General features: G+C 36.9%; 1 non-coding gene across 1 annotated transcript; it reads left to right on the forward strand.

Moving 5' to 3' along the window:
- Positions 1 to 11,593: 11,593 nt before the first annotated feature.
- Positions 11,594 to 11,700, forward strand: LOC141635642 (small nucleolar RNA R71). Its single transcript, XR_012540315.1, has one exon. It is a non-coding gene; the product is annotated as a small nucleolar RNA R71 (small nucleolar RNA).
- Positions 11,701 to 11,926: the final 226 nt, after the last annotated feature.

Below are 11,926 nucleotides of genomic sequence, written 5' to 3' on the forward strand. Positions count from 1 at the left end.
CTGACAAGGGGATGGACAATTCCTATCGCACTTATTCCCTTCGACTAGCCACAGCCATCATAACCCAAAATATGCCCATTTGACCCCATTTACGAAGGTCGTAGTAACACAAATCAAAGTTAATCTGAAACTGAGCCATCTTAGGTGAATAGTCTTTAGTCAAAAGAATCGACTCATTTGAATACTATAGCAGCTCTCGCCACGACCAGGCTATATAAATTTGCCAGAACTCTATAAGCGGTCATAAGGCCCGACAAAACGTTCCTAACAGTCTGCCTATGTGATCGACTAGTCATCTCACATATTTGTATGGCACTTGAACTTGCCATCAATCGCATCACACTCTAGTCACTTCGAGACGTCACCTCATACAAGTGACTATGGGCGAATACAATGCTAATCCGCGTTCACTTTAACGGGGTTCAATTGTCTTTACAACCCGTTTGGATGTAACAAAGTATAATAAAAGAGTTTTGAAGTAAAAACTCGAACGACAAATGTGATTATCACATATGAATAGTCAATGCCTGATTACTATTTCATGTTCTATAATCTAATTTGATCTTGTATGTAGTTGCTCATTTCAATTCGATTGAAATGACATGGCTCATCATGTTATGCCTATGAGAAGGCTTTGGTTAGTAGGTTTTATCAATCTTCTTGTACCTTACTCAACCTTACTACAAACTCGTTTTCCTTTGTAATGTATACATTTGCATTACAAAACTTTCTGAGTACGTGTCGAGATCCAATCAAGACATAGGTCCTCTAGCCTAAGAATAGCTCCCACTGTTTTCGCAGTGTGCGGGACTCTTCCTTCTTGCACATCCCATGATTGCAAGTGTACTCAATTTCCATTATAAATATCTCTCATTGTTCTTTATTGCCTAGAACGATTCTAGAAAATCTACTTCTTAATTAACATTGCCACAATGGTATCTTAACCATCCTAGTGTGTCTTGATTATGGTTTTGTCGGAAACCATGCGCAATCTCAATTGTCAATTGTCACTTGTGTAACACCCTTACACAATATTGCATCATAAACACTTTGCTTTACTTCCTTAATGCTTCTGCAAGCACTTAAGGGTAATCTTTATAGCTTACTTGGTAAAGATTACTTAAATTCGATTTTTGAAAACAATTCATCATACTCAAAGCATATGAAGTGTTATACATCATTTCTTTTTAATTGATTCGGCAGCGGAAGCAAATGAAATCAATCAAATATGTTCAATTTAATTGAACTAGTCATGAATCTTATCAACATAAGACTTCTTACTGACGTTAATATCATGTGGATTTATCTTCATAAATCCGGATATTAAAGATGTATTATAATACTCCAAAAGTCTTAAATCATTCTCAATGATCAATATGTCATCCACATATCGGACTAATTAAAACTTCCGTAACTCCCACTAAACTCCATGTATAAACACAACTTCTTGACTTATCGAGAAACGTTTTATAACATGATCAAATCATTGATTCCAACTCATTGATGTCCTACTTAAGATTCTCTCTTAAGTTTCACATAATCTTAGGATTGCAAGAATCTACAAAACTCAAGACATGTATTGAGTACATTCCTTCTTTTGAAGAAGCGGGTTTTAGATTCACTTGCTACGTATTTCATAACCTCATAATGAAACACAATCCTTAAGAAGATCCAAATAGACTTAAGCATTTTAATTAGTGCAAAACCCTTTGCAACCAATCTTGCTTTGAAATATCTCTTTATTAGTGCAAAACCCTTTGTCACTAATCAAGCCTTTTTGTTTCGGATTTTCATGGCTCTAAGCCTTGTATTGAGTTGTGACTTTAAACACTCTTATGTAAGTCATATGTTCATTACTTTCTAGAAGTAATCAACTTGAATCAAACAATTTCTTTTGTAAGTTATAAGCTCTTTACTTTCTTAAAAGTAGCATGAATTCATCATTTTTAACAAGTGACGAATTTAACCACCTAGGTTTTGAAGAAACAACGTCTTACACAAAACGTCTCATGTAGCCAAGAAAGACCAGTTTCTTGCGACATAATATTCTTTGTGGCATTCTTTGTGGCTCTTGAAAAATTTCTCCCACTCTGTCTTCTAGAAATAAACTTGTATTTTAGAAAGACAGCTTCATGAGCCGCAAACCCGTCGTGCTCGTGATAATTGAAAAGGGGAAAAATGAGCATTTGTTTCTTGTGAAAACTTACAACCATGGTACCCTTACCATTTCATATCTCATATGATTCGATTTAGTGGAAAAATAATTTAGACAAAAATGATAAAATCCCCAAAAGGATCAAGTAACTCAAAGTAACTTGATTGAAGTTCAAACCATATCGAATAGCGTTTGATTTCTTATCCAACCACACATTATTTCATAATGCGTGATAAGAGAGATTAACTTGTGATACTATATCACATTTCTTTTGGCTTATATCAAAGTCTTCACTTTGATAATCCCATTACGACTAAATCGTGATTCCTTGAACTCTTTGAAATTCTTCAAAGATTTCTCTATTTACCTTATTAAGTGAACATATTAGCGTCAACTTAAATCGTTGATAAAAGAGAATGATCAACCTATTTTGGATCAATGATTTACAACCTCGGTCTCCTTTTCAACCAAAAGGCACGAGACATCTTGCTTTGAATACAAGATACGCATATACCATTAACAATCTAATGGTTTCAAGAGTACTCGATAACTCTTTACGTTCATCATTCCAAAATTTAAGGTTTAATCTTGGGTTACCAATTTGAATCTTACATCATCTACATGATATATCATTCTAGTTTGTTTTAGAATATAATCACCTTGATAATGGGCTAGCCATACATCAAATCGTGGTGTATAGGGTCACAAAAGTGAAAACCCTTTTTGTATCTTAACAAGTTTATATTCTTATTTAGAGTTTATGCACTTAATAGTCACAATTAAGTACAACTTTAAATCCAAAAACTAGATTGAGTACACAATTACTCTATCTCTCGACATTATTGTTGCTAGTCGTCATATTCTAATCATCCTATGTATCAAGTACAATGATGAAAACCTCCTTTGGTTTCTAATATTGACGAAGTGGTACTAGCAAAATTTATGTTTAATCAAATAAACATTTAAAGAAGAAGGTCCCATTAGATGTCCCACAACTAACTTGTTGATACTTCAATAATTTGGGGCAGTTTCCTTTCTTGTGTCCAACATTTAAGACAATGGAAACTTTTATTGGTCGGGATTGATAGGTTTAGTATCGTCATTCCTCAATGACTTTACTTTCAACATTACCTTGTATCAATTCCATTATTATCTTTACTTCTTGAACCTCGTCCTCATCTTAACGGTTTAAGAGAATGCTCCCACTTATTTCAATGAGTCTTTGCTTTGAGAAGCAAAATTGAATTCATGAAGATTACTCTTCATTTGTTCGTTTTAGTCTTAAAACTTTCGTTGAAGTGGTTGCGTTATTTTGGTCAATTATGAATTCCAACAAATCTAATTACCAAAACAATTTATCATTTCAAGGTACTTAATTCAATTAAGTATATGAAACATAACAATCCATTGTAAGTAGATGTGTTAGTCAAGAATCAAAAACTGTTTGATAATGAATAACTTTTATCTATACTCTTTACAAGAGATCCTTAGCAATGGTTCACTTGAGGTTTTAGAAGCAAATTCATATTTGTCTTTAGTTACGATGTTTTAATGGAGATTTGAATCAAAAACGAACTGATATCGTATATGAATTGTGTTAAAGAAATAGAACAATATAATAACGGAATAGTGAAAACAAAACATTTATCGTTATATTAATACTTGTAAACAAGTATAGCATTTACATAGTGACCTCTACCCAACTATGATCAATGATTCCAAGATCCAAATTCATATTAACTTGGGCACGGGGTAGCCGATGAAACCCTTATCAATATAACTCGGTGGATTAACTCTTTAATCGATTCTACTTTTAGAACTCTCGGTCGATAAAATTACTCTAATATTTATCTATAGCCCAAAACACATCAACAAGGGCACGGGGTAGCCGATGAAACCCTTATCAATTACTTTTGTTGAGTTCAATCCAAATTTCGAATAAATGTGTCCATTATCCAAACCCACATTAACTTAGGCACGGGGTAGCCGATGAAACCCTCATCAACATGAATTCGGTGGATTAACATTTATCACCCACTTCCCCTACGTAACAAGGTTTGTACCCCGGGGTAGCCGAGTGCACTCCCTCGCGAAATAGGTTTTCATGGTTTCTACTATTTGGTAAGGCTATGTCTCAATTGTTTGTTTTAGCGAGAGGTCATGTCAATTTATTATCTATCACGTTTTAAGTGAACTAAAGCGGTGAACTACGATAATTCGAATTGACACGGTCGATAAACTCGATAAAATAAGGATGCATGTTTAGTTATGGCGATTTAGCGATGCATGTGACATAAAATAAAATGCAAGCATAAAATAAATAAAATAAATAAATCCTAGTATGGCCTTTCCTAAAATAGAAAAACTATTTAACTATTACATATTCGGAAACCAACTCCATTGGTCCCTTGAACTTCGGTTGGGGCACGCATCTCGAGGTAACACCGTCTTTATGTATCGCCATTCTTGAAGAAATCCGTCTTTGGGAACTCCGGAATGAATAAAATTACATAATAAATTACATAATTTCCTATTATACATTTGTAACTAAAATAAAATAAATCTATTAAATTACAAAACGGTGATACGAGATCACAATAAAAATTACAACCGAATCGATATTCCCATACATTTCGGGAAATACCAATTAAAAACTAAGGCCATACTAAGTAAAATTACATAATTCAAAATTACATAAATTAAAATTATGACAATCATAAAGAAAAATGCAGCATTATATTATGTATAAACATGCTCAATTTTATGCTAAATCGCCTTTAAATAGCCAATATCGTATATTACTTGGTTTTTACGGATTTGCGTGATTTCAACATTTTTATAATCACAAAAATACATAAACTCATATTTATGCATAAGTTAATTACCCTAACCTCTTAGGACTCAAAATTTAGTCTTCACTAATAATTTGACCATAATTAACCCATATTTTATAAATTTGTTCATAAATGGACTAAAAATTACAAAAATAAGCTATAAACTTCAAATAAATCACAAAATTTCAAATAAATTCAAAATTTGAAATTTAAATTTATGAACATTCTGGAAAAATACCATGACACTCATAATGTTCAAAATCTTAGGTTAAAAATTTCGAAATTTTTCCGGAAAAACAATGTTGCGGTTTATCGGTTTTTTTTAATAAAATAATCATAAAACATGGAAAAATTATTTTCATTAACTTTTCAATTTTAGATCTGAAAAAGATAATAAAATGCAACATTAGACGTTTTCCCTAAGTCATAGATTATGTTTTATTAATTTTTCACTAATAATGTCACTATTTATGCTATTTTTCTTCAAAAATCCATAAATCATGCAAAAAGACTTCTTTATAGCCAATTATTTTACACACATCTTGGAAAATTGCATGTGACAACATATTAATTTTCTATGACCATATTCGAAATTTAACTCATATTAACCTATTTTTCACTTAAATCCGAATTTAATAATGAAAAATTCATTTTTCGAGCATAACAAGTCCAAAAATTATGAAAATTTACAGGTTATCTCAAAATAATATATGTGACAACATATCCAAAAATCAACTTAAAATTCGAAGTATAGCTAATTTTAGACCAAAAATGACATTTTTACTCATAAAATCATATTTAAATGCCATTATTGTAAAATATGAACAATAAAAATCCGAAAAATTAACCAAAATATCCTAAAACATTTTAGGACCAGAAATTTTAACATGCATGGATTAATTTCGTGATATATAATAATAACACAAAATTTACAAGTTTTATTTGTTATTCTTGTAACTCGGAAAAACTTTTAACCGATTTGCATGCAAACAACCGTGGCTCTTGATACCGATTGAAGGAAATGTAGATCTATATACATACTAACATACTCATATATGTAAAAATTAATTTGTCATAAAATTAAATGTGGATTTTATGCATGCAAACAAATAAACAAAATAGAGAAGAAATCATATTCTTACAATGGGTATTTCGGTTTATATGGGCACAAAAGAGATCTCCTTCTCTTTTGTTCTTGAGCTCTCCAAATGGAAGAACAAGGATTCAAATGTAGAATCCCTCCCAAAAGCATATACCTAGGGAATACATCTTAATAACCAATGGGTATTTCGGTTTATATGTAGAATAATTATGTTTTCTCTTATTAAAATAATCAACATAATTATTCCACTAATACTCCTAATTTTCGGTTTATACAAGATAAAATGGAAGGTCCATTTTATTTGTCATTTGTCAAGTGTGACATATGTGACATGTTACTTGACATGTGAATTTGTAATGTATTTTTAACATATTAAAAATCAACATACTCATAAAATATGTCATTTACAAAATCGACTAGTAATTCGTAATTACTTGTACCAAAAATGTTTCCAAATTATAAACTACAACATTCTGTATTTATAATAATTTATTCATTCCATTTCAATTGTTTCTGTAAACAATAATTTCATCTAAGTAATAAAACAATTCGATTACTTAGACCGTGTCTCATTTAATCATATTTACAATGAGATACGTAAATTATACTCACAAAATTATCCGTCAATTTTAAGCAATTTAATTAACTCGTATCGGTATACGATTAATTAAATAATCAATTAAGAGTATTTCCCTATAGGTATGACCTAAGGGGATAAACTGATCACCACCGTCGCACGACAGTAATGTCAAACTCTAGTCAGCCAATCATTACCGATATGTGTGGACCAGTTGACTTGTAAAATATTACATCCCACATGTATTCTTAAAATGAGATTTAATAATGATATTTAAATCATGTGATCGCACTATTGTTGAGGACACATTTCCCAACACAAGAATCCTACCAAACTCCGCTAAGGTCATCTGGAAGGTCCGGTTAAACAACCGGAACGACACTGAAGAACAATCGGGGTCAGTCTCGTACGCCCCCGAGGAGAAGGTAAAGGAGCTGAGAAACTCGAGGCTCAGCTCCAGAAAAGTACGGCCGCTCATAGTGATGAGCCCGGCCATCCCCGTATTGTGATGCAAAGAGGTCACAAACCGACTCATAAATGCCGAGTCTCACAAGTGCCGTTTTCTCTAGAAACCGGGAAGGTACATGCACACAGCGTACTAAATGAAAAAATTTCTTGCGATGTAAAACGTTAACGAAATGTACCTGTGGGTAGTCTGGGTGACGGTCGAGGGAAGTGTCACCTCGGACCGTGACAGTGCCAGAAGTAGAAGCAGCAGCTGCTGTAGAAGTGCTAGGAGCGAAAGTAGAAGGTACTGGAGCTGGTGCAGCTCGGGACTGTCTACGACCCCGGCCTCTGGAACACAAAGCAGAAGCCCGTGAAGCGACGGTGTGAGAAACCAGGGCTGATCGGAAGGCAGCTGCGACTGCTGGCGAGTCCACCACAGGTGTAAAAGAAGAAGCAGGTGCAGAGGTAGTGGCTGCTGTGGTCACCATTGAAGAGGGACTAGCAGCAGTGCTAGCAGTGGTGGTGACCGTAGAAGAAGTGGCAATCGAGCAAGAAGGTGAGCTAGTGGAGTAAAAACTATCCCTCGCATTTGAAACCAAACACCGGGCTGCGGTGGTGACTAACGCGGGAGCGTGCTGGCAAGCAAGGGCCACTGTCTCACTCAAGGACGGGCTAAAGGACGAGCTGGTAGAAGGTAGAGTACTAGAATCCATCCTGTAAACAAAAGGTAGGGGGCATGATAAGAAAGATAATGTCTAACAGAGGCTAGAATAACATTAAATCAGCATGTTAAACCTGAAAAATTTTGACCTACAGCATATGATTCTCAACAAGTCCTCAAACAATTCTAAAAAGCAGCATGCAAATGGCGATAATATAATGGCTGCTAATAGTGACTAAAAACAGCACGAAAAACTCGCATATGACAGCATGTAAGTCCCCTAGCAGTCGAAAATTTCGACTCACAGTACATAAATCCCAACAATTCCTGTAAGGTTTTCGAATTGCAGCATACAACGGCGATAGGGGAAGGGAATAGCAGTTAACAACAGTGGCATGTAACAACAACAGAGGTTAAAGAAATCATGGCAGCTTATAGACCGTCTGACAGTCGAAAGAAATTCGACTTAGAAGCCCTAATCGCGAAAATCTCGCGCAAATTCAAATTGATCATGCAACAACAACAAGGAACGGGATTTTGATCATCAAGCAAGATAGATAAGGGCATAAAATGACCAATTAAGTCGAAAAAAATTCGACTAAACAGGAATTTCGAGCCCTAATACCAATTTTCCTCATAAAATTCGAAAGAATCGAAATTAAACTGCAAAGAGGTTATAGAAATCACTTACTTGATGGCAATGAACCTACAATAAGAAATTAATCTTCAAAGAACAAGAGAAATAGGCGATTTTTCGATCTCAAAACCGCAAACCCTAACCCTCCTTTAAAATCGTGTAAACGAGCACAATCAAGGGGGAAAATAAAGGGCTTTGAAAGATTAAAATGCAAATAATGGAATGTAGGAAGCGGATTTGGTGATTAGGCACGAAAAATTGGGGATTTAGCGGAGTTTTGGGTCGCAATTAGGGAAGAGGTTAGTCGAAATTAGGGCCAAAATGAATTGAGAAACAAAACATAAGAGTTAAGGCAAAAACTCCCTGCGTCCTATTCATTTTCACTCGATCGAGTGGTTTTAAACCACTCGATCGAGCACTTTTATGCTCCAATTGCTCGATCGAGTAGAATTCTAATCGATCGAGAAGTCCCCCTTTTTGCTTTACTCGATCGACCTGTAAAAGTGCTCGATCGACCAAATTTTCACTCGATCGAGTACAAAAAAGTACTCGATCTAGCTCTTTTCTCGTGTAAGCTCTTGAATTTCGTCTTTTCTTCCTTGGAAAGCGTAAAAACTTCCCCAAACCTGCATAAAAACACGTGCAAGAGTATCCCAACATACCAAATACGCATATAAACAGTCTATAGTCTTAATTCTACGCTAAAAACAGTCTAAAAACTAATTGTCCTACTTAAAAGCGATAAAACAAATCCAACGGAAAATTCAAAATTATCTATTACAAAGTGTTACACGGGGCATTTCCCCATTTAATTCCCAAAGCAATTCAGTAGCCCCTTGAAGGGCTCCTGACTGGAGGACGTCACCTCAGCAACGTTGACTGTCCTCTTCAACTTCCATGAGCATGAATTATCGGTTGAAACGGTAGGAGGGGAGTAGTTCACATCCACATAAGCGTGAACTTTCCTCGTCCTTGTCCTCTATCACCATCTTTAACATCGTTACTTTCAATTTGATTGATAGCAGTTGCACAACATCCTTTGACAGCTCCTTCATTACTTTCATTTGTACATGCAGCAAGGAAAACAGACGAACTTTCCTCCTTTTTGCTCTCAGTCTGAGGCGGAGGGGTAACAATTGCAGCACAATACTCCAAATTTTCAACTGGAGTGTCAATAATAGGATCAATAGAAGAGAGAACATTGCAAGGCTGAGCTTGCATGGGAGCTCTCCGGGACTTAGACTGATGAAAAATCAGCTCCTCGTCCCCTACCTGAAAAGTCAAAGTCTTTCCCCCGACGTCTATAACTGCACGGGCAGTAGACAAAAATGGTCTCCCTAAAATAATAGGGGTGTGTGCATCTTCGGGGATGTCTAAGACAACGAAATCAACGGGAATAAAGAACCTCCCGATCCTAACAGGTACGTCTTCTACTATGCCTAGTGGCCGTGATATACTACGGTCGGCCATCTGGATTGTCATGTTAGTGCAACTCAGCTTTGTCAAACCAAGTCTCTTAGCCAGAGACAGCGGTAAGACACTCACGCTAGCGCCTAAATCGCATAGCGCATTATCAATCAAATAGTTACCGATATGACACGAAATTGAAAAACTACCCGGGTCTGACTGCTTAGGAGGTAGCTTATTTTGAAATAGGGCTAACCCCACCTCAGTCAAAGCTACGGTCTCACTATTACTAATGGTTCTCTTACGACTCAAAATTTCTTTCATAAACCTAAGATAAGAGGGTACCTTTGTCAGCAACTCGGTGAATGGTACAGTGACTTCCAAGCTTTTCAGAAGTTCAACAAATTTGCCGAATTGTTGATTGGCCTTTGTATTCTGCAGACGACTCGGGAAGGGAACCGTGATAGGTATCTCAAGTCCCTTGTTTCTCTCTTCCAATGTGTCTTCCGGAGCAAGTTCTGTATCCTTTGGACGCTTCTTACCTCTCGAACGAGGTCTTTCCGGTGATTTATCGCTTAAACGAGCACTAGCAGGCTCTCGAATAAGCTTCCCGTCATCAAAACTACTCGATCGACCAATATACCCATTCGATCGAGCAGTTTCCTCATCAATGTCAGTCGATCGAGTAAAATTTCCACTCGATCGATCAACTCCACTTTGCTCATCACTCGATAGAGTAGAAAAACTACTCGATCGACCATTCTGAATTTCTTGATCACTCGATCGAGTGGTATTTTCACTCGATCGACCAGTTTCGTCCCTAGATTTGCTCGATCGACCACTTGAAACCAGTCGATCAAGCACTTTCTTTGTCGTGAGCTCATTTTCTTCGCCATAACACTGTTTATCATCAGTTACAGTTCTCCTTGGGTCTGATTTCTGCATTGCCGGTCCCTCATACGAACGACCGCTTCTCAGATTGATAAAATTTACCATCTCGTGTGGATTCTTCTCATTTTGAGTCGGTAATTGACCCTGCTTTCTTGTGGACTGATTAGTGGCTAATTGGGCAACTTGAGTTTCAAGTGCCTTTATGGATGCATCTTTCTGTTGATCACTCAATTGCCACTGCTTTGTGAAGGCTTGCAATATAGACTTAAGCTCACCAATTTCACTCACCCCACCGGAAGATGATGCACCATGGTTAGGAGGAGTAAAATAAGGGGGCTTCTGATAGCCTTGTTGATTCTTGTGTGGAGGGATATACGGTTGCTGCTGGTGCGGAGGAGGTGTGGGATTGAGCACATTCTGACTAGTCCACCTCAGATTGGGATGGACTGCCCCTTGATTATTGTAATAGGAACCCCCTCCTTGCCTATATTGCTGAAAGGCAAGGACTTGTTCCTTCTCTACAAGACAGCCAACAGCAGAGTGGCCATCATTACCTCCACATCTCTCACAAGAAACGGTAACTCCCTAGTAAGAACATGGACCGTCTGAGGCTCCCCAGCAGCTTGTAGTTCCAACTTGTCGAACCTAGCATTCATGGTCTCCAGCTGAGTCAAAACCTGCTTATCGACCGCATGAACTGTCCTAATCCCATCCCTCGGGTTACCATACTCAGCACTGTGATTAGCCATTTCTTCAATAAGAGACCACCCCTTATCATCATCGGTGTTCTCCTGGAATCTCCCACTAGATGCCGCATCAAGTATGGCTCTGTGGTCATCATACAGCCTATTGTAGAACTGATTGGCTAGGAACCATGGGTCAAAACCATGGTGAGGAATAAACCTCACCAACTTCTTGAAACGTGTCCATGCTTCATAGAAACTTTCATCGGGAGCCTGTCTGAAACTGGTGATCTTGGCCCTCAGCAAATTGGTGCGTTGTGGAGGGAAATATCTCTTGTAAAATGCAAGAGCAAGAGACTCCCAATCAGAACCCCTGGCCACTGTGCGGTCAAGTCGATCACCCTCCCTGGTGAATCGGCTAAAGAGAAAGGAAATAGAACTTCCTTAATCTTGTCCTGAGTTACCCCCTTAGTGGCGGGGATAGTAGAACAGTAATCGGTAAAGGTCTCCATATGCTTCCTCGGATCTTCAC

The sequence above is a fragment of the Silene latifolia genome, chromosome Y (genome assembly GCF_048544455.1).
Source record: "Silene latifolia isolate original U9 population chromosome Y, ASM4854445v1, whole genome shotgun sequence".
Taxonomy (NCBI): domain Eukaryota; kingdom Viridiplantae; phylum Streptophyta; class Magnoliopsida; order Caryophyllales; family Caryophyllaceae; genus Silene; species Silene latifolia.